Below are 10765 nucleotides of genomic sequence, written 5' to 3'. Positions count from 1 at the left end.
TCTTAGAAAAGCAGTTGTCCCCTGTTTGGGAATCATGAGGAAAAGAGAAGGAAAATGGATATAAGCTATCTCAGAGCTCTCCTAGGGACAGGAGTAAACCAGGAAACATCCTGCTTCCTCTCTGGTTCCTACTGGAGATATCCTTAGTTCAGTTTCAAGGTCTCTTTCCTCTGTCCTTGTCTGCCCTTGGTGCACCAATCTGTCCAAGTGTGTCAATTTATGTCTGTTTTTGTTTCATTATTTGCTGTGTTCAATGTTGAAAAAAAATGGTTAAAACTTGATCTGCTAGCTATCCATCCTTTGATTTAGTTTAACTTGTTTAGAAGGCAGTCTGAGTTTGCACAGCAGAAACTGATGAGTTTCCCTGCACTCTAGCTGGGAGGAAAGCACAGCTGGAGAAAAGCTACTTTTAAAGGGGCCAGAAGTTCTCAAGTTCTATGGCAAGTAAGCTGATGCCTGTTCTTTTCCTGGAAAAATATTTGTCATTGTGTTTATTGGGTTCAGCAAGTGACAAGGTGCTTTTTCTCTTGAAATTACATCTAGAAAAAGCAAGAAAAATCTGTTTGATCCAAATATATAAGATGTGTGTAGCCACTTCATTATTGTTTCTGACAGGATATAAAAGTATAAATATGTCCTGCATGTTTTGCTTATAGAGTACTGGCTTATAAGTTATTGGGTATGATTAAAAATGTGTAACATTGGTAACAAAAAGTTAACCTAAAACTGGTAACTCAGGGTTGGCGTCATTCTAAACAATAACATGTGGCATAAGCCAACCCAGAAAAATAGGTCTTTAGAGATACTTCTAAATTGGAATAATATTTTATGTAATTCTTAACCTAGAAACTAGACTTATAAAGGATAGGATTTTAAAAAAATGTCTCTTTAATGAGGCATTAAAAGCTGCACTGTCATGCATTCATATATAAGAATTGCCAGCCAAACTTTGTAACATGAAAGTAATGCTTTTGGTATTGATTTTAAAGAGAATGGATTGTTTAAAACTGGGTTTTGCTCTCCAAAATTATGGTTACATTCTAACATTGCAAAGGAAACTTAAAAATTATAGCTAAACTGATACTGTTCCATTGGCTGCAGTTTGCAATTCGATCACAGGGTCAGAGTTTTTTTTAACTTACCCATATTTGTAATTAAGAAAAAAATCAAGCAAGTGGAGATGTTTGCAAGATTAATACTGGTCTGCTGCCCCTTTTAAAAGAGATCTCTGGGAGTTTATATAAGAGGGTTCCAAGGAACTGAAAAAAAGCAGCTGGCAGAATTTTTGGAGACCAAAATTAGACCCTTACACAATCAGGGTCTGGCTGTGACTGTTGCCTTGTGGGAGACTACAGTAATATTTACATTTTCATTAATGCACAGATCAGAGCAGCCTCAGCAGAGGTTAGTGTGATACTCCTTTTGTTTTGCAAACCTTGCGTACAGGAGTTTTGGGACCCTTTCCTCCAGGGACCTGGGGATTACTTTTAGGCGAAAGCAGCATTATTATAAAAGGATAAAAATTTTGGCTGTTTCCACCCATGCCATTATAACTGTACCTGCTGACCTTAAAATACTAATTGAAGAAAAAAAAAGCTTTGAAGGATTAATAGACACTGTAGCTAATGTCTTCACTTTCCTCCAAGGGATTAATCCAAAACAAATTCAAACTTAAGATTTATGAAAGGTTAATGAGGCTATGGAACTTGTGGAGGCATTGTAGCCTGGCTTGCCTACTCTAGCTGCCATTCCAGGAAATACATATAGAATTATTATGGATTTGTAGGATTGTTTTAATACTGTTCCTTTGCATTCTGGTGACTGAGAAGTTGACATTTAGTCAGATTGACTGTAATTTTGAAGATCCCATGAGGTGATATCATTGGGAAGTTTTGTCTCAAGGAATATCTAATAGCCTTACATTATGTAAAAAAATTTTCATCTTTGCTTCAATACAAGAAGTTAGAACTTTGAATCTTTCAGTATATATTATTCATTATATGTAGGGTATTTTGTTAGCTGATCCCTCTGAAGGAATTTTACTACAAGCCTTTGCTCTTACACAACGAGCTTTAAAATTTTGGTGAGTAGTTGTTGTTCCAGAAAAGACTCAAAGACAATATCCTTTCTAATAGTTGACATCAGTTATATCCTAAACAAACTGTGGTACAGAAAATTCAAATAAGAAAAGATAATTTACTTACTTTACAAAGCTTCTAGGAGATGTTAATTGACTAAGACCTCACCTTCAGCTCACCACAAGAGGACTTAAGCCTCTGTTTAATATTCTCAAGGTGGATGCAAATTAACTGGTGAGGGATGAATAGCTTTGCAGAAAATAGAGGAAGCATTAGCCAACAACAGATAAATTATATAGCCAAGAGATCAATTGTTGGCTGTGTGCATTATTGCCACTCATGTGCCCACAGCAATTCTTTGGCAAAAGGGACCATTAATGTGCATTCATCTTTCTTTCTCTCCAAGTAGCTTTTGAACACCCAGGTATGAAGCTGTTACTGTGTTAGTACAGAATTGTAGGAGAGAATTTTGAAAGTACTTTGGAAAGAATGTCTTAATAATCTGATGAAATGTTTATTCCTATTCCAAACAGTAATTAAGTTGCAGAATGCTGATATTTGGCCTCTTGCATGGCAAGCATTTTAGGCAAAATTGATAATCACTATCCAAAGACAAGTTGTTACAACTTGCCTCTATGAATGCTTATGTATCTCCTGTAAGGTTGCATATATAGCCAATAGAGAAAGTGCTTACTGTGTTTACAGATTGCTTATCTAATGGGAAGGCAGTATATGTAATTGGATCACATATTGATTCTTTTGAGTTCCTCCTGCTTCATCATAGGTTATTGAGTTACGTGCTGTAACCATTTTTTTCAAATGTTGAAAAAAAATCAAGTTTTTAATTTATATACTGACAGCCAATATATAGCTCATGGCTTACAATTGCTTGAAATTGTTTCTTTTTCAATTCTCAAAATTTGCAATTACTTATGCAAATTCAACTCAATTTAAGAGAACATACTATTCCTTAACATTATAAGACATTTAACAGCACATACTGGAATGCCTGAACAAACCCCTTAGGGCAATCCCATAGCAGATTTGTATACCTGGCAGATTATAGGCCTTGCAGAGGAATAATTGATCATACAATTTCATTCTCTACATCATCAAAATAGTAATAGCTTGAAACAACAATTTGGTATTTCTAGAGAATGTGTACTTCAAATTGTAAAGACTTGTTCTCAATGTCCTCAACTTCTACCAGTACCACATAATGGTGTTAATCCTTGAGGACTTATACCTAATCAATTATTGCAAATAGATGGTACTCATATTTCTGATTTTAGAAAATTAAAATATATACATGTGACTTGACATATTTTTAGGCTTTCTAATTGAAAATGCTTTAATAGGAGAAGCAACTAAAAATGTAATTAGTCACTGCCTGCATTGTTTTTCCATGCTTGGTGTTCCAAATCAGATTAAAACAGATAATGGAACTGGCTATTACAGTGAAGTATTTGAGATGTTTTATTGACAATTTAATAATACCCATATTACTAGAATTCCTTATTCCTCTAAAGGACAAGGTATTATGGAACAGGCCCATGGAACTTTAAAACAATATCTTCATAAAAAAATGGGGGGGGGAATTATATCTCCATATACCACATTATTTAAATCATGCTCTTTTTATTTTAAAATTTTGAAATTTGTATGCCAAGGAACTCTCTGGTGAGTGTCTATGGCACCCTACAACTAGGCATATTTATGCCTAGATGAAATGGAAGGACCTATTTACTGGCATTTGGCATGATCCTGATCAGGTATTTAATATGGAGAAGAGGGCATATTTGTGTTTTTTTCCCCAGGATGCTGCAGGAGCATGCTAGCTGCCAGAGTGATTGGTGTGACATGTTGATGCTAGGACAAGGAATGATGCTGACCTCAGAGCTTGCTGAATGCCTTGACAATGGTGACAGGAAAGCTGTATTGGACATATGTTCTTGACCCGCCTTTGCTTTCCTTTATCCCAGACTGGACAAGGTGCCTTGCTTCAAGCTTTTAGACCTTGTGGGACAGAGAACATGGAGACTGTGGAAACTGACTTAGAAAAATTAATCAAAAGGAAAAGTTATAATGACTCTTCTCTTTCCTTTAGTGTGACAGTTATTCTGACTCAATCATGGACTGGCCTAGAAATCAATCCAATATTGGAAAAAGGAAATGACAGTCTTCATTTGGAAGGCTGATACTGGACATTTTCAGAGACATATTTGGAAGTTAGTTGCAGATCTTTATGAAGTTATATTTGCAGTGGATAAAATTGGACAGAACCTGGATTTTGAACAAGTGTTTGTGCATGTGTTTAAACTCCTATTTTTTTTAACTCCTTCAACAGGGAGGACTACGTATAGCCCTCCATGAAGAATGTTACCTTTACACTGATCGTTCAGGAATAGTAAAGGTTTCTATGGCTAAAGTTTGAGAAGGACTAGCCAAAAGGAAAAGAGAAAAAGGACAGAATCAGGGATGGTTTGAATCCTAATTCTCCATTTCCCCATGGTTTACAACTTTAATTTATATACTGCTTGGACCATTAAATCATAGTCTTGTTGCTTTTAACATTTGGATCTTGTATTAGTTTGGTTGTCTTCACACAGGATCGCTTTCAGCAAGCTCAGCTATTCACCATGGGAGTCATTCATTGCTCTGAAGAAATGCATTGAGTACATGTTCATATGTTCTTTGTGGTTTGGTCTGAATGGGAACAAGTATGTTTTTGAAAGTTGGTGGCTAGGAATGGGTAAGTGTGTTCGTGAGCTCCTATCAACCTAAGCCAGACACATACATCAAAGCTATTTTTGTCCTCCATGATATGTAAGAAGGAGGAATATAGACACAGTCCTAAGACAGGCATGGCTGCCTAGCCACTCTATACCTTAGACGGGATTATGGAAAACAAGTAAGCTTGTGCCCCATGGCTTTCTAACCTAACTGGAGTCACCTGGCCTTGCCACATTTGCAATTTCCTACCACTTGCTGAGCTTGCTTTGCAACTCAATCCAGCTGAAACAAAGGATGGGGTCTTTGGGCTTTTCCTATGTAAACACAGTGCTGAAAATTAAACTTTGAGCCTTGACCAGAAACCTTTGTCTTGACTTCATCCTTCTCTCATGCCTTCCCCACTCCCCCCACATCCTTTTTCATTTCCAGCCTCCCTTTCAGGTATACCCAGTTAATCTATGACTGCTGGACAGCTAGAGTTTATTGCTTGTATTTTGTTAATTGGGTTCCTAAAACTACAAGAGAATTCTAATATCTACATGTAGTACTTGGAGGGTCCCTGTCCCCAGTTGACTTTAATTGGTAAATAAAGTTGCTGCCAGCCAATGCTGGGGCAGGGAGACAGAGGCGAGGCTTTTAGTATTCCCAGGCAAGACACGTGGGAGAAAGCTTTGAAGGCCCTGTGCTAGGAAAGGAGAAGGTCCAGTCCTAAGAAGTGTAGGACAGAGAGACAGAAAAACTGCCAACATGTAAGAGTTAGGATCATGTCCCAGGCAGGCTGCAGGTCTGAGTCCATGGCAGTCAAGATGGAATATAGGTTTTAATAAGTAATAGTTCAGTAATATCAGAGGGGAGAGTGTGTTAGCCACAGGGAGGTTTGGAAGTACCTAACCATTGAGCTGTTTATGGAATATTAAGCATAAGACTGTGTGTGTGTTTGTGTGTGTGTGTGTGTGTGTGTATTTCATTTGCCAATCCAGAACATTGGGGAGGGTAGCCAGGAAGATATGCTGTTCCTGCCTGGTAGTAGAATATATTAATCAACTACTACTACAAATCATAAGAAAATGGAAATGCAGTGACACAGATGCCCATAAAGCAGGGCAGAACAAAGGTCACTAGGAGTGCTGAGAAGGGAACCTGTTGCCCTTTTAACTCTAGTTCCCCAAGGGCATGCTCAGGCATCCAACCTCCACACAGCTTTCAGCAAGGCCTACCAGTTACCAGGCCCAGATACATAGAAGTGTAACCTTTAAAACTCTTTCCATGTCAGAAAGTGAGTTTTGGGGTCCATGACAGGAGCAATGTGTGGGATCATCAGATATTGTGGGTTGTTGTATTAGCATATATACTCATTGATAGTACAATGTCGTGCCCATCCACCCCCATCTGCCAGGTTGTGGTATGGTTCTGGCAGCATAGATCCAAGGAATCTCATAGACACCCTGGCCATGGGTTGGATCTCAGTGGGCAGCATTAACCGTGTCTGCATGATCTCTGCATATAGGTCTGCTGTTTCCATGCACTTTGAAGGAAATAGAAGTAAGCAGAAGAAAGAAGGGAGAAGAACAACCCCAACTCCATGAACAAGAATTCCTGAAATGAATTTGTGGCTCTGATGGGTCAATGATTATTGACAGTTTGGAATGTCACAGCATTAGGATCCTAATTACATTTCACAGGCTGTCTTTGTCCAATAAAGACCCCTTACTCAGCTCTGTACCAGACTGAACATGCTATCACACAGATTAAAACCTTTGGAATGTACTAACTTAACAAAATCATATTGTCAGCTAATGAAATGGCTAAGGATGTTCTTTCTTAGGTTTGTCTGAGTTCTACAGTTGAGACTGCTTCATCTTGCTGTAACTGACCTCTCCAATGTTTCCACCAATGTATTTTAAAAGTTTTTTGGGTTATAATTTGCTTGTTCTGTTACTATAAAAGTACATGAGACTACTTCCAGACTAGAAAACAGAAGGTGGGACATACAATCTGTTTCCCAGGCCATGGTTGCTCATAGTTCAGCTCTAGAATAATTAATTCTTATTTAATTTAAGTTGAGAAGTATATTTTTATGTTAATAACTCCTTAGAGACATAATCTTACCTCCTGGCTAGAGAGCTGTTCCATGCATGTATTGAGAGGTGAGAACCTGGTGAGAACCTGCTGGGCAGGATCTCTGGGTCCTAGTGTCTTGAAACAGAATTTGGTCAGAGACAGATATGTAGTTATAATAGCAGAAACTATGTATTTTGACAGAGAGCTTCAAAAGAAAGAAGTGGATCAGAGGTGAGGGTGAAAGTTAAAAGCTTAATGGCCTCAGATTGGGGGCTTACAGGTCACTTATATAGAAGAAAGTTTCTCCTCTTTTTGAAGGATGTGATAGGAATTGTCCTATTGGATACACAGCAGCTTTGGTAGCCAGGGTTTCAGTTTCTCTCTTTTCCCCAGTTGTTTCTTTTATATGCTAGTATTGACTTTGAGACTTACTCTTCAGTCAAGGTTCTTTCAAATTTCTTTCCCCAAAGGAGGGGTGTGGAGGAGTTTGTGGGTAGAAGTGGGGTTGGATATTGTATCTGTGGCTTCCTGGAAATCTTGGCCTTGTGAGTTTCCAGCTCTACTTGTGATCCAGTATTCAATTCTATGGTGCTGGCCCAGTTCTCCACTGTATGGACATAGACACAAATTTACACTTTACTTAATACCCTCAAAAGCTGTCAACAAGGCATTATCTGAACTCAGTTCAATTTATAGAAGTCCCAAATCTAAAGGATTTATATGTTTAACAGAACAACCTCATGTGGAGCACTGTATAATACCTTCCTATTTCTTGCCTCTCCTTCTGGCGCTACCCACACAAGACTAACTTCAATGTCTTTTGGCTTGCTTCAGTAGTTCAGACACCTTGCTCAGAACATGTGAAGCTCTTAGGTCTCATCTATTTCTCCAGTCAGTGACTTGAAAGGTGAAAACTCTTTGTTTCTTAAAACAAGCTCTTGCATATGCTCTAAAGAGTGTTGTTTTCCATTTGTCATGTTCATACTTGAGTGAATACCAGGCTCCTAGGGAGACTATCAAGTATGCAGATGCCATGCTCTACTATAATTGAGTCCAGAATAAAGTCTCTATATCACAAACTGTAGTTTCACTGAAGTCCTAAGGCCGTGGACCCATTAGCATGCCCTCTTACTCACTCCCTGCCCCATGAAAGTGGAAAATAATCTTAACACAAATCTATTGATCAACTTAATGATTTTTTTAAAATGCTGAGTGTATTCTGTCTTAGACATGGCCTCACACTGTAACTGTATATTTTCAATAGACTACAATTTCACTTTGGGGGCCTGGGAAGATGGCTTGTGGGTAAAAAGCAGGTATTTCTTTTTTGGTATAAGCATAATGATCCCAGTCCAAACCCCTGAACCATGGAGAAACCACCACTGGGCTGGAGCTGGACAGAGATGGGAAGATTTCTGGGGCTTTTATCTGTGGTCTTGATTGGATTCTGTCTGTCTGTCTGTCTGTCTGTCTGTCTGTCTCTTTCTCAAGTCAGGCAAAGAATTGAAAGGCAGGAGACATCTCAAGCTCTACATGCAGTAGCAGGAAAATTCTTGAACACAGTGAACAGGAACATACAGAATCAGCCAGTAAGGAAAGACCTTTATTAGGAGTGAGAAAACACACAGCAAACACTGACAAAGACCCTCCTGAATGTAGAGGGGGGAGTCCAGAACCTGAAGACTATCCTCTCCTTGAGGGCTAGGATTTTTCCTGAATCAACAATATATAGTGATAGAGAATTAATTTCCTGTTTCCATGTATTGACACTATTTGCTAATTTTTGGAACATTTTGCCATTTGTTTTATTAATTTCTCTGGTATTGAATGCAGACTAAGGACAGGGTACATATTTGTGTGTCTTTCTTTATGTGAGTTGGTATGTGTCTCTATGTATTTGCTGTATGTATTTATCTGTATATATGTATGCATCTGTGTGTGAGTTAGTATATGTGTACATTTTAGCATGTGCATATCCATGTGCATGTGCAGTAGATGACTTTTACATTGGCATGTTTGGTAGATAAACAATCTTAACTTTACTATGAACATATTGATGTAGGGTATTAATAAGTTTGTAAAGTCAAGTAATCAAATGATAATTAGAATTCCTAATTATGTGTGGGTTCAGAGGACCCTATTGCCTAAGATGGGAACCTTATGGAAGGGGACACTGATTTCTGCCCTCTTCCAACCATCCCATGTTCCTCCACGCTTTAGTACTGACCATTCATATTCCCTGAAGCTATCTATGACTTCCTCTCCTATTGCAGTATATTGCTCAGTCCAGTAAAACATCGACATTGGTCAGCTTTTAAGCTGGTCCTGCTTCTAGCCCTGAATTAAGCCAAATTCCTCTTGGGTTCTTTGTTTACAGGTGCATATTCTTCTAGCATGGGCCTGATTGAGATTCTCATAGGTGTAGAGCTATTTTATATGCCTGGATCCTGAGTACCATTAGGACTTATTTCCAAGCTGTGGAATGCTCATAAAGCTATCCACAGATTTCCTGCTTCCTTTTAGGAATAAGAAAGTGTCCTTTTTTTAGTGACAAAATGATTATGTGATAGGGGAGGAGATGACAAGGGAGGAGGGAAGCAAAGAAAGGATGTCAGTAGCAAGGTTTTTATCCACCTTGCCCACTCTGGCTTCTGAAAAAGCAATTAGCATGCAGATCAGCTGCCCAGGTCTTGCATACATTAGTAACCCAGCACTGGCTTTCCAAGACCTTCTCTGCTTCTCTGCAAATGCACATGCCTTCTGGCTGCTATGACATGACCCTGCTCAGAATCCATTAACTGAAGATTTAGGCCATGGACAAAAATGGTTGTTCAGTCATGATTAATGGGAAAGCTGTTTCAGAATCACAAGGCACCATACTGACTAGCCAGTATTGGTATTTCCTCACTGTTATACTAAAGAATCATCTCATCTCAAAGAAGCAATTGTTCAGACTGGTTGGATTGAGGTGGGAGGTAAATATTGGACATAATTAAAAGCAAGCATTCTTTTATGATTTTATGAATAGTAACATTCAGCATTGTCCGTATTGAATACTTTGGTGCAATGTGATCTGAGAAGACCTGAACACTGTCTCCTTTGTAAAGAAGAAAAATGACACACTCTTCTGCTGATTGACAGATTAGGTTAAAGCAATCTTTAGCATTAGGCAGATCCCTAATGGAGCCATGCTGCAGTTCTTCCCCAGAGGACATCGTGTGTCAGGAAAGTTCCTTGTCATAGGAGTGTTCTGTATGCCCCTGGAGAGGCAGATGTGTTGGCTGATGCTAAAAATAGCTAGAGGGACCAGTGTACCTAATGCTACCCAGGAGAGGAGAAAGACAGACGTGTATACTATCTAGATGAATCTGAAACTTTTCAAGGGTCTGCCAAGATGGAGTGAGAAACAAAGCCTAGTTGTGAGTCAGGTAACAAGAAAATGAGGGTTTTCCAGCTTGAAGGATAGAGGAAAAAAGAAGAGTTTGGGAGGTAAGGTCTGAGGAAAATGAGACTGTAGTAGCTCCAGAGGGGTTCATCAACATCAGGATCGGGACTCACGCAAAGCAGGTTCCCAGTACCAGGAAGCCATTCACACAGTGGGAATCAGAAAATGCAACCTCTTCAAACATTAGTGTCATCACACATGAGGATGAAAGACTTTTGAACCTAAAGGATGACCAGACTGGGCGAATTAAATGGGACAAAGTTTGTAAAGTTCCCTGAACAGCTCAAAGCAGGAAGACAACATCATTCAAGTGCCTTTTAGTGACAGCAAGGATGACGGTGATATAATACCAGATTGTCAGTGTAATGTAAAATGCACAGCAGTGGTTGGCTTGGAAACTGAGACACTTTCCCCATGAGATTTGTTGTAAAGAAAGGGCCTCAGATCC

General features: G+C 38.9%; 1 long non-coding RNA gene across 3 annotated transcripts in view; it reads right to left on the bottom strand.

Annotated features, from left to right (window-relative positions):
* LOC116084903 overlaps positions 1 to 10765 on the bottom strand; it is a 102061-nt gene that overhangs the window by 21124 nt on the left and 70172 nt on the right. For 2 of the 3 annotated variants that reach the window (XR_004116313.1, XR_004116311.1), the window contains 2 exons: positions 7305 to 7479; positions 3971 to 4094 (listed from right to left, as the gene is read on the bottom strand). This is a non-coding gene — a long non-coding RNA (uncharacterized LOC116084903). The remainder of the gene's footprint in view (positions 1 to 3970; positions 4095 to 7304; positions 7480 to 10765) is intronic. The other variant, XR_004116312.1, reaches the window with a different exon arrangement.

This window comes from Mastomys coucha, unplaced genomic scaffold (genome assembly GCF_008632895.1).
Source record: "Mastomys coucha isolate ucsf_1 unplaced genomic scaffold, UCSF_Mcou_1 pScaffold9, whole genome shotgun sequence".
In the NCBI taxonomy this organism is placed as follows: domain Eukaryota; kingdom Metazoa; phylum Chordata; class Mammalia; order Rodentia; family Muridae; genus Mastomys; species Mastomys coucha.
This window is presented reverse-complemented; position numbering and strand designations above follow the sequence as displayed.